The sequence below is a fragment of the Vigna umbellata genome, chromosome 1 (genome assembly GCF_029865625.1).
Source record: "Vigna umbellata cultivar VRB3 chromosome 1, Vumbellata_1.0, whole genome shotgun sequence".
NCBI classification, from domain to species: Eukaryota; Viridiplantae; Streptophyta; class Magnoliopsida; order Fabales; family Fabaceae; genus Vigna; species Vigna umbellata.
In genome coordinates this window covers 70,827,378-70,840,388 of record NC_142165.1, presented here as the reverse complement: position 1 = coordinate 70,840,388, position 13,011 = coordinate 70,827,378, and the positions used below count along the sequence as shown (strand labels likewise).

The 13,011-nt window shown below is 35.0% G+C and overlaps 1 pseudogene; it reads right to left on the bottom strand.

The window, feature by feature from the left end:
* Positions 1-2,466: 2,466 nt before the first annotated feature.
* Positions 2,467-5,675, bottom strand: LOC148206194 (uncharacterized; annotated as a pseudogene).
* Positions 5,676-13,011: the final 7,336 nt, after the last annotated feature.

Here is a 13,011-nt window from a genome sequence, read left to right as displayed (position 1 = left end):
AAGTAGCTGCCAATGACACCTGAAATTGGTAATAACTTATAGTCATATACCAAAATTAATAAATGAATGTGTTGAAGTTAACAAACTTCACTTACCCATGTATATAAGGGAGAAAATATATCTCCTTCCCCATTCCAAAGCAGGTGGTGATGTATGTTTGGATATCATCAAATTTATTTCTTTCATGAGTCATAGAGGGGTCAATGAACCCATATACATCGTTGAACCCCTTCTTGTTACTAACATCAAACATATACCTAAAATAAAGAAATAATATTATATAAGTAAGTTGATAAAATAGAATTATATAAAAAAGTTTTCATAATATACCTAAAATAATATTAATTTCTTCTCTACCCGACGCAAGCTCCCTAACATCTTGATGATGCAATTACAATGGGATCTGAGCTTCTCTTCCAAATGTAATAGAATCCTAGTGTACATTCATCGGCACATCTGAAATTATCTTAGCAAGCTCGTCTAACGCACCAAGAGGGTCATCCTCAAATAAATGAGTCTTCTTCGGTGTAGGACTTCCCTCTTGACCTATCTGCTGTTAAATGCAAAAATGGTTATGTTATAATGTCAATTAGAAGTAAATATTAAAATTGAGAAGTATATAGTACGAGTGTTTACCGGGGGATTAGATACATCACCAACCAAATGTCTAGGCCAGGCGACAAAGGACTTAAATGCTTCTTCCATAGTGAAGAACTCATCTGTAGGCACAGGAAGAACGACATCCGCTATGACAACTTCATCCACCGTGACCTTGAACTCATCTTCTGAAAGTTGTACACCATGCACTACAGTGGCTGTCTCATAAACTGTACCACGAGCCACTAGCATGGTCCCAGTATCAGAAAGAATATATAACTGACATGGACGAGTTTCATCCATGTCGTCCCCTGGGGCACCGGCAGCTAAACAACTTCTTTTACCGCTTCTACCTGTCAAATTAAATGTTAGGTTATGCAAAAAGTAAATTAGTAACCAAAAATAAATAAGTTTACCTATAGGGGGCACAACATGTTCCGCTACAGGAGATGGCGGAGGACGATTGCCATAATCCTCATAATGCTGCTGGAACTGGCGCGCAACCATTTAAGCAACTTCATCATACAACTCTGCGCGAACCTTCTTTGTGATCTCCTGCGTCATCTCTTTTCTTATGTCCTCTTTCATCTTTTCGTATGAATATGAACGCGAGGAAGACCCAAAAAACTGTCGTATGCCTATGCCAGTCCCAGCACCACGCACCCGTCCTGGGTGCTTAGGTCGTCCAATAGTTGTGGCAAGAATATCTTGACGACCTTCTTGTGTGAATTGACCTTGGGAGCTCTGCTCAACCAAGGAGTCCTGTCACATAACAAAAGTTCAATATCATTTGAAAGATCTATGTAATATATATAACAAAATTAATGTAAAAATATAAGAAATGACATCTTACAATTCTTTCAGATATTTCTCTGGCAGACTCGGAAGTTTAGGAGCCCGATGGTCTTATACGGGCTAACTTCCACTTGTCGTGCCGAGATGGTGGTGAAGGAGGAGGAGGAGGGTCACCACCCTCAGAAAGTGGAAGTCTACTATCTGACTTCTACTTCATTATTTTTTCTTCAAGCTTCCTATATCCACCACGAGACAGTAGGTGTGAATTTTTATTCTGAGCGCTTATTCCCTGTGCTTTTGACCTTTTTTCCTATGACAAAACGAAACAATTGTCATGGTAGAGAATTATGAATGATGAATTGAATGATTTTACTGCACTTACCTGCCACGCCTCGGATGAACGAAGCTCTATAAACTGACGCCATGTTTCTTCATCAATTGCTGAATATTTGGAACATGGATTTTCATTACTTTTTGGTCCAAATATATATCTAGACGTCAATTTTGTCTTAAACCCTCGAAATCTTTATGCAATTGCAGATAAACACTTATTCCTTAAGCTCTCGACGTTTGGCATATCAAATGTTATCTGCAACAAAGAAAGTAATAACCTTATATCAATACAGATTTATCAATATAATGAATATAGAATTTGGAGCAATATTGCTTAACTTACCAATAGATCTTGCCATATGAGATTCCGATCAGCCTCAGAAACATGGTCAAAGGATGGAGTAAGTATAGAGATACGATCACGTGCTAGTACTCCAAGGTAAGACCTAAATACATCTGCATTTGGGCCAGATGCAACTCCAGTGACCACGTCAATAATGACAGGTGTCCTCTCACCTGCATTTCTTCTAAGTATAAGTTGTCGTAACCTCGTTGCTCCTCTCGTCCGTCTAGAAGTGGTGGGGACTTCATCGCCTGACGAATGAGGTGACTCAGCCATATATTTGTCACAATAAATAAGATGAAATATAAATAAAGCACTTATAAAATAACATATATTATTTAACAAAAGCCATAAATATTTACACAAACATGAAATTCATACATAATTATATGGATTGGTCATATATATATTCCCTCATTGTGATCTTCTCGTATTGCTTGTATATAATCAATTAGAGGGTCGTCATCCAAATTTATTGTTGTTTTAAATGGATGGTTGTCAGTGATATGAAGATTACTTAGATTCTCTTCTTTATCTTCAATTTTCCTTTTTCCTTGGAGAACAACATACCAATGGTCAGACGCAGGATCTTTGACATAAAAACCTGACTTGCTTGATATGCCATGATGAACGGTTCGTCTCTATAACCAACCTTTCGAAAATCAACAAGCGTCATACCAGATTCATCTATTTTGACACCACTCTTATTATCTACCCACTTACATTTGAAGAGTGCAAGGGAAAACTTAGTGTAATCAACTTCAAATATCTCTTCAATTCTACCATAGTATCTCATGGATCCAACTATAGGATTTTGATCTTTGGATGTGGAAAACTGTAGCGACTCAGCTTCTAGACTGATGCCACTATTTTGTACTGTGCTTTTATCATCCAAAGTCTTTGTATAGAATGTGCAATTATTAATTTCGTAGCCTACACAACATACAACATCAAACTTCAAGCCATTTGCTAACCACAACAAAGTCTTAGAGGACCGTGATTCTTTCGAAACTTTAGATTTGAACCAGGACAAGAATGTTTTGTTATGCTCCATCAATTTCCATTTCTCTGATTGTTGTGGATAGTTGTCCTTTACAACGGCTTTGTGTGCTTCCAAAAATGGGATCACTTCATCTGTGTTGTTTAATATGTACAGATGTGCTTGCATCAATTCTTCACGACTTTTCGTCACCACATTCACACCTCGGATGCTTTTACTTATAGAATATCTACTCAACCATGATGTCCGAGGGACTCCTATCGGATTTGCTTTAGTCATATACTCAAAGCAAAACTCAATACTTTCTTCAGCAATATATCTTTCAATCATCGAACCTTCTGGACGATATTGATTTTTGACGTACCCTTTCAAAATCTTCATATAACGCTCAATAGGGTACATCCATCTTAAGTATACTGGTCCGCACAACTTTATTTCTCTGACCAAATGAACAAGTAAATGCACCATGATGTCAAAAAAGGATGGAGGGAAAAACATTTCTAGTTGACAAGAGATGATGATAATTTCGCTTTGAAGTTCATCTAACTTTGTAAGATCGATGACTTTACTACAAATTGACGAGAAAAATGAGTACAATCGAGTTATGGTCAGCCTAACCTTTTTGGGCAAAATTCCACGAATTGCCACTGGTAACAACTGTTGCATTAAGACGTGGCAATCGTGAGACTTCAGTTCAACAAGCTTTAAGTCCTGCATTGACACTAAGCTCTTGATATTTGAAGAGTATCCTTGTGATACCTTGATACTCTTTAAACAAAGACAAAAACTTATCTTCTCTTGTTTGGACATTGTGTAACATGCAGGGGGCAAATAAGTACGTTTACCAATCTCTCTTGGTGCCAACTCTTCTCGGATCTTCATGTCAACCAAATCCAAACGCGCATTCACTCCATCTTGTGTTTTTCCCTGGATGTTTAGTAGTGTACCAATCAAGCTATCACAGACATTTTTCTCAACATGCATGACATCTATGCAATGTCTAACATCTAACTTTGACCAATATGGAAGATCGAAGAATATTGATTTCTTCTTCCAAGGGGTCATTACAGAAGACTTCTTCGACGTTTTCCCAAATATATGATGTACTCTATTAACTTTCTCAGCAACTTCAAGTCCAGTAAGTGGACTGGGTGCATTGTCTTTCTCTTGTTCTCCATTGAATGCTTTCTTTAACCTTCGATATGGATGATTAGATTGTAAAAATCGCCGATGACGCATATACACTGTCTTCCTTCCGTGTTTTAATTGTTGAGCTATTGTGTTTTCTTCACATATAGGACATGCTTTATGACCCTTCACACTGTACCTCGACAAATTACCGTAAGCTCGGAAGTCATTAATAGTGCAAAATAACATGACATGCATCATGAAAGTTTCTGAAGCAAAGGCATCAAATATTTCAACCCCATCAACCCACAACAACTTCAAGTCTTCAACTAGTGGCCTTAGATAAACATCGATGTCATTTCAGGGTTGCTTTGGACTAGATATCAACATTGACAACATCATGTACTTTCTTTTCATGCACAATCCAGGAGATAAGTTGTAAATTATCAGTATAACGGGCCAACAACTATGATTGGTACTTAAATTACCAGATGGATTCATTCAAACAGTAGCTAAGCCAAACCTAAGATTTCTACATTCTTCACCAAATTGGGGGAATTCTTGATCAATAATTTTCCATTGATTTGAATCAGCTGGATGACGAAGCAGCCCATCAGTTGTTCTCTCATCTGCATGCCATCTTAGGTTTTTAGCGTCTTTAGGATTCGCGAATAAACACTTAAGTCTGGCAACTAGTGGAAGGTATCAAACTACTTTCAAAGCAGAACCATTCTTTTCTGTGTGACCACCATCTTCACCGTTATTTTTTGACTTGTATCGTGATAACCCACATTTTGGACACTTTATCAAAACTTCATTCTCATTCCTATATAATATGCAATCATTCGGACATGCATGTATCCGTTTATATTCCATATCCATCGGACAAAGAATTTTTTTTGCATCATAATTACGATTGGGTAACGTATTTCCATCTGGCAGCATTTTATTCAACAACGACAAAAATTCTGTAAAACTCTTATCACTCCATCCATTGCTCTCCTTTAAATTCATGAGCCTTAACACCGCTGACAACCGTGTGAACTTAGTTGAACTCGCATACAAAGGAGTCTCCACATCAGTGGACATCGTTTCATACACATGCGCTTGGGCAAAAGCTTCTGCACCAACATCGCGGATCATGTCCTCTAAGTTGTCTTCTTCTACTTGATCTTCCATATCCATTGTGGAATCATAAACATTTTCAGTTGGAGAGACAGTTGGAAAGTCTGTTAATTCGCCATGCCATATCCATGTTGTATAACTTCGTATGAAACCATCACAGGTAAGATGTTCCCTAATATCACTTGCGTTCAACTTCCTCCCATTCAAACAGTTCACACAGGGACATCTGAACTTCACTTCATTATCACCACTTGTACTCGCATTACGTTGCGCAAACTCTATAAATTCTTCTACCCCTCTCTCGTACTTAGTGCTGATGCGTGGTAAATTAATCCACCCTCTATCCGTACGCATGTTTACTGAAATTATTTACACAATTTCAATAATCTTGAATGATCACTTTGATCGTGTTTGTATTCAAGGTGTGACCCTATCCCATTCAAGAAGATTCACTTTTTTTAGTTTATTAAACATATCAATTTTAAACAACATATCTCATATTTCACGAAATTTTGCCAGCATTTCGCATTGGTCTTCAGGTTGCACGAAATGAAAGTGATTATAAATCACAATCAAATATGCACCCGAAGATCAATACAAAACACAACGACAAATTTTCGTGAAATTTAAGACATGTATATTAAAATTGATATGTTATAATAAACTATGAAAAAGTTATTACTTTTCTTAAACTGTCCAACCGAACAATTCAAGATTCAATACTTGTAAATTATTATTACCATCTCCTCTATTTTCATTTGTAAAAAGTATGTTTGTTCAAAAAATCTGGAGATAGTAAATAATTTTTGTATTGAATCTCAAACGGGAAACTAAGGCTAATTCACAACAAAAATATATATTCAAGCAAACAAATAATTACATATGCAACATGTAATATATTCAACCAATAAACAGTCAATACACTGCCAACAACAAACAGCCAATACACCGCATACCAAAATTAAAAAAATCAAAACAACCAATTCATACAATTTGTTTCTCTTTCAGCCTCCACCAATTATTATCAGCAAAAACACAATGAACCAACCTCAAAGCAGACAGCAAGATTAAAACAGCGTTGGAGTTAGTACCGGCAAAGGCACCAGTGGCGGAGGAAGCACCAGTGGCGGAGGAAGCACCGGTAGGCCAACGGTGGTGCGACGGTGAAGGGAGGAGGCGCGACCAACAACGAGGACGAGCAGGACTGAATGCGCGAGCACTGGCAGCAGCAGTGGCGGAGGTAGCACCGGCGAGGCACCAATGGCGTGACGGCGAAGGGAGGAGGCGCGCCCAAAAACGACGACGAGTAGTGGCACTATAAGGACTGAGGCCGGCGAGAAAATTGATAGCAAAGATGTGGCGCGGCGAGTCAAGGAGAGGCACTGGTGGACAAAAATGAAGAAAAAACAGTGTACGAGGAAGAAGAAGAAGCTGTCGACGAAAATAGAGGTTCTGCGCGATTTGAAAATATGAAGTTGAGCTACTACCTCGGTTACTCACACACCCGAGGTAATATCACCATACATCATCGGTTAAAAGCATCAATGGTGTAGAACGTGTGGAGAATCGACCTCGGTTCAGTGTTTAACCGATGCCCTAGGTTGGACAGGCGTAGCAGCAGCAGTTGGACAGGCGTAGTAGCAGTTGGACAGGCGTAGGAGAAGTAGTTGGGGCAGGTGGTTTAGGCATCGGTTCGCCTATAGACCGAGGCAATAGGCTACGATTTAGGCACTGGTTTCCTAACTAACCGAGGCAATAGGTTATGGTTCAGACTTTTCAGGTCTTTGCAGGTGAGCAGCAAAGGCTTATAGGCTTCGGTCTAGTCCTAACCGAGGCAATAGGAAGGCGTTTAAGCCTCGGTTTTTGGGCGAACCGAGGCAGTAGCTTGTGGTCAGACTTCTCAGTGCCTTTTCAGACTTCTCAGACTGAGCAGCAAGGTTGTATAGGCCTCGATTTTGTCTGAACCGAGGCAATAGGGTTGTTCCACCACGGGTTGAATGGGGACTGAGGTATATAACCTTGTACGCTTCGGTTTTTGTATAACCGAAGCGTATATGGAGCGTCAAAATCTACATTTTTTACTAGTGTTTTAAAGGTATGATGTTTTAGTGAAGGTGTAATGTTTTAGTAAATTTTGTGGCTTTAGGTTCTATCTTGTTTGTGAAGTAATTTTTATGATGAGATATGAACTATTTTGATAGAAATGGGATTATGTAAAAGTCTTAATGTAAGTATGGTGTATTAATCAATTGATACTATTTGAGTAGACTTTAAATTGAATTAGATCTTTTTTAGAAAAAGAAAAGGGTAAAATAAATCATATAGATCCAATAAACCTCTATGATACACACATTTTAGATTTTGAATTTTGTAGTCCTACTAGACGAGACCTCAAAAATGGGTGCTAATGGAAATAATTCTTCCACTAAACACCACTCTTACATTTTGTTAGGTTGGCCCTAGATGTGATGGGCAAGCTCAACAATTTTGGCTCCCAGTCCCCAAGTATGTAAGCGAGAAGGAAAGTTATTGGATGCCATAGAAGAATTATTTCTAATGAGCTATAGGGGTTTGGACCGTTAAGCACAAACTAGATGTCGTTAGGCGTGCTTAGAGCATTGGGCAAGATGTTTGTGTCACTAGGAACCAAATGGAAGTTCAATTTTAGGGAGCTCTTAACTCCTTTTTTTTTTTGGATGAGTTATGTAGTCGCTAAGGGAGCCTATCAATTAAAGTGACTTACTAGGTAAGAAAATGGAGGCACTAAGCAAAACTTGATCCTTTATATGTATAATTGGGTAAAGTTAAATTGTTTTAAATATTGTGTTTATTTATTTTAAGTTGTTTGAGATGTGATATGAGATTGTGACTTTAAAATTTCTATCTTCTCTCCTTGATATCTTACTACAATTTCATCTATTCTTCGATCAGAGCCTACTGTTAAAATCACTGTGGAGAACTCTACAAATCTCACCAATCAAAATCAAGAATAAAGTAGGTTCTTTTTATCCCTATTTATAGGAGTTCAATCTATGTTTTCCCAATTTCTTGAATTATTATGGGTTGAATGTCGGTTTTCTCTACTCCCATGAACTTTTTGTGTATTAGTGAGTCCAACCATGCCCTTAGATCATTAATTTGATCTTCTTGTGTATGTAGTTAGGTTGTCTGTAGGAGGGGATTGCAAAAAGGTGTTTGGGAGCTTAAATTATGAATTAAGGTAAGGGAAGTTGATTATAACAAATTGCATGTTGATTTTCATTTTAATTTTGGCATGTATATGTAAATTGTGATCTGAACCTAGAATTGCATAATTTTGTTTAAGATGAGTGTTTGAAAACTCACCGAGTGAATCTGCTTCGTTGGGTGAATTGATATGAATTTGGTTTTAGTGTTGGACTCGTAGGTGAGTCATTCACCCACTAGACAAGTAAACCTCTAGGGTTCACTCGCTATGTGAACGTGCTCATTTGGCAAGTCTATGTGTTTCATATATAATACCTTTAAGGAGAAATATGTGGTGAAATGTGATTAATTCAAGAAGAGCATTACAAGGCTAAATAAAATGTAATATATAATTAAGTATTATAGAACTCACTTTGTCATGAGAGGTTAGAACTAGGTACTACTACATGAATGATAAAATTGAGAATTTAATTTACATGATAAAGCAAAGCTTCAAAACTTTGAGTGGATACATAAATCCAAATAATTAAGTATAGTCATATCTCTGTGACTGATTGAAAATTTTATTTGATTGATGAGATGATGATTTGGTAAGTTGATTTTAATTGATTTTTATATAATAATTGTATATGAATGTTGAAATTATCATTAACTTACGTTTTTGTATTTGTTGGTTGTTGTATCTCTTTTGTAATGATCATTTTATAATATTAACAAATGAGAATACAAGAGTAACGATGCTCGCTAATAAATTGAGGACTTTGTTTTGGAATCTCTTTAGAAATATGTACGTGATTATATGATGTGGTGTAATTATCTAGGTTTTTTTTTTGTGTTTTGAAATTTTAGTAACACTAGTACAGGAAACGGAAATGGCACCGGTTAATTTCGTTTATAGGCACCGGTTCTGCAACCGAGGCATATAGAGACGAGGTAAAAAGGATAAGTTTAATGCCTCGGTTGCGAACGAGTCAAAAAGAGATCGATTTTCGCCTCGGTCCTCCTTTGAACCGAGACCGTATATCAGAAAATTCAATAAAAAAAATTCAAAATACTGCTGAACCTGGTGGGATTCATCACAGAGCATCAAAATTCATTACAAAGATCAAAGTTCAGATACATTACAGAGCATATAACAAAAGCCACTAGGATGAAAGAATTCATGTTGTTCATCACAGAGCATATAACAAATGGAAACAAAATCAGAAAATAAAATCCGAAAATCATATGAAAGCATCAAAGTTCAGATACATCAGAAAATCAGAAAATAATAGTTCAGATACATTACAGACCATATAACAAATGGAAAAAAAATCAAAGAAACCAAGGATTCATACTTTTGAAACCCAGCCTCAAACCCCATTTCCCAGTTTCTGAAAATCGTCAACGGCAAGCGGCTCTCAACGGCAAGCGACGAGCGACGGCAAGCGGCGAGCGACGGCAAGCGGCGAGCGGCAAGCGGCGAGCGACGGCAAGCGACTCCACCACTGGCACGGGATCTGGATCTGGATCTGGATCTGGATCTGGATCTTCCACCGCTTGCTCTTCACTCGAGAGGCGATGCAGTCGGCGTGGTTGAACGACGGTGCTTGCGGGTTTGCGCGTGGTGGCCGGCGGCGTGGTTGAACGGCGGTGCTTGCGGCGCTGATGATGGGGTTTGGTGGAGAGGAGAAATCGGAGGGAGGGAGGCAAAGATGAGAGCGAGAGCGCGAGATATGAGCGAGAGTCTGAGAGGTTTTGAGGGAAGAGAGGTTTTGCGTGAATAAAGTTTTGAACTTTAACCCTCAAACCCAGTAATCGAGGCAAATATAGGCCTCGGTTAATTTCCAACCGGTGCAGTATACTCTTTTCAAAAACGGGTTTAAAAGAACTGGTGCAGTATACTCTTTTCAAAAACGGGTTTAAAAGAACCGAGGCATATAGTGTTTCCAAAATTACATTTCTACCACCGCGTTTTTATACGTCTCGGGTCTTCAAAAATCGAGGCATAATAGGCGATTTCAAAACTCTATTTTTTAGTAGTGTAAGTTGATGTATTTTGAAAATTTTAACTGTTATGATATAACTAAATTACAATTTATTGTGTGATTGAGTATACTTCTTTTATTCATACGACCATATTTAAATAATACTTAAATTGTAGGAATTTAAGAAAATAAAAATAATTTATTTTCTTTGAGTTGTTATAAAAAATATAAAGTAAGTTTACATAACCACGGTAAAAAATGTTAACTGATATGTAAATTATTTATAATTTGAATTTAGTTTAAGGAAATAAAATCATATAGATAAAAAATCTCAAGGTTCAAACATTGTTTATACTAATAAATAACTTACGGTGGCAATGTAGAAACTCTCCTCGTATACGAGTACATCATCTCTAACATAAACTAATTATAATTTATTTATAAAAAGAAAATTTATTTTTTGTTATTTTCTTTACTAAAAGTAATTATGGAAAACACTCTTTAAATATATTCTAAATAATTTATGTAGTGCAATACTTTTAATATTAAAAATATTAGCAATACTTTTAATATTAAATATATTATCAATACTTTAAGTTATTTTTCTTAATATTAAATAATAACTTTAGTTTTAGAAAATATATATTTAAATTTAAAATTAGATTTAAAAAAAATTACTTTTATTAAAGAATATGGATCTAAAAATTTAAATTTAAAACTTGATTCAAATATTTAGATTTCAATTGAAAACTTGATCCAAATATTTGGATTTAAATTTATAAAAATTCATATTAGTTAATGAATTTGGATTCAAAATCTATTCCAAATATTTCGATCTGACTGGATTTGGATTGGATTTCTTAAAATCTAATCCATGATCACTTCTAGTGGAAACATACTATGTGGTGGGATTTTGATATCAGGGATTTTTAGATTTGGATGTATTCACCAGAGGTTTTTCAAAATAAATGAAGCTTAAATGCAAATGAATTAATGTTTTTTCTGAGTTTCATTTTTCTGAATATTATGTGGAAATTTATATGGTTTTAGTTTCTTTTTAATGTTAAAAATTTATATAATACATTACCTTTAATCTTTAACGTTATTATTTTTTTTAATATTTTATATATTATTTAAATTTTTATATATTTATATATTTGATGAAATAGTTATTTTATTTTGAAAAATATAGATTTAAAATTAAATTTATAAAAAATAATTTCATTAAAAAATATGGATTTAGAAATTGATTTGGATTTAAAACTTGATCCAAATATTTGGATTTGAATTTCAAAAGAATTCAAACTAGTTTTGCAACAAAAATAAATTTGGATCCAAACTCTGATCCAATTATCTTGACCTTAATGGGCCTAGATTGAATCTTTAAAAATTCAATCCATACCCATCACTAATTATCTTTTAATTAGATCATTACAGAAAAAATTACTAATAGATAAATCTTAATTATGTTGGGTAAAGAGAAGAAGAAAACTAATTAATTTGGTTTGAAATAAAAAATTAGTTTAAAACGAAGTAATATATATATATTACCTATTTCTATATTATTTTTCTTATTTTCCATTAAATTAATCAAATCACACAATTTTCAAATTATTTTTCTCTTTTAATTTTTATCAATTTCTACTCTAGAAATAATAGAACATTAACTTTTCGTCCCCTCTATTTCACCAAGCAACTGTCTAAATTGTGGTAGTAGTTGTGTAGAGAGTCTGGTTGAGAACGTCGGAGTAGTTGTTAAGAAATTTGAAGGAAGCATGCAATGATTTTTGAATTTTGATGGTCAACACTTTTATAAGATGCCAAATCTATCCATTCACATATGCTATAGTTGACTTCACTCTTAATTGACTTAAGCAAACCAAACCAATGTTCCATAAAAAGGTGTTTTCAGAGTTGCTATTCATTATGATGCCTCAACTCTGTTTATAGATTACACTTGACGTTATTTAACCATCCAATTAGTATATATATTCTTTTTTATGTTGTTCATATGTTATACCTTTTGAATTATATGTACAACATCATTATATATTTTTATTTTTATAATATTACACTACTAGAAAAACATTGATTACCTGCAAAATTTCCTGCAAAACAGTTTCCATGAAAAATACTTGCAATTTTTGTTATGAAATATTTTTTGTAAAAAGTATCCATGAATTTTTTTTTAGAAGTAATTTTTTCAGGAAAATACTTGCAATTTTTTTTTGTAAAGGATTATTTGCAGAAAATCAATATTAATACCTGCGGATTTTGTTGCCTTAACAATAATACTATGTATTTATTTACGTGAATAAAAATCCTATAAATATTTTTTTTAATGAATAAAAACCAGTAACAAAAATTTTTATAATATTTTTTATTTTTTAAAATTACAACGGGTCAAATCATACACGACTACCAGCTACCTAACCTATAACAAAATAATTTATCTTCTACTCACTTTATACTCGTCAGATACATGTTTTAAAAATACCCACAGATATTTTAAAATCCAGAAATATTCGTAGATATCG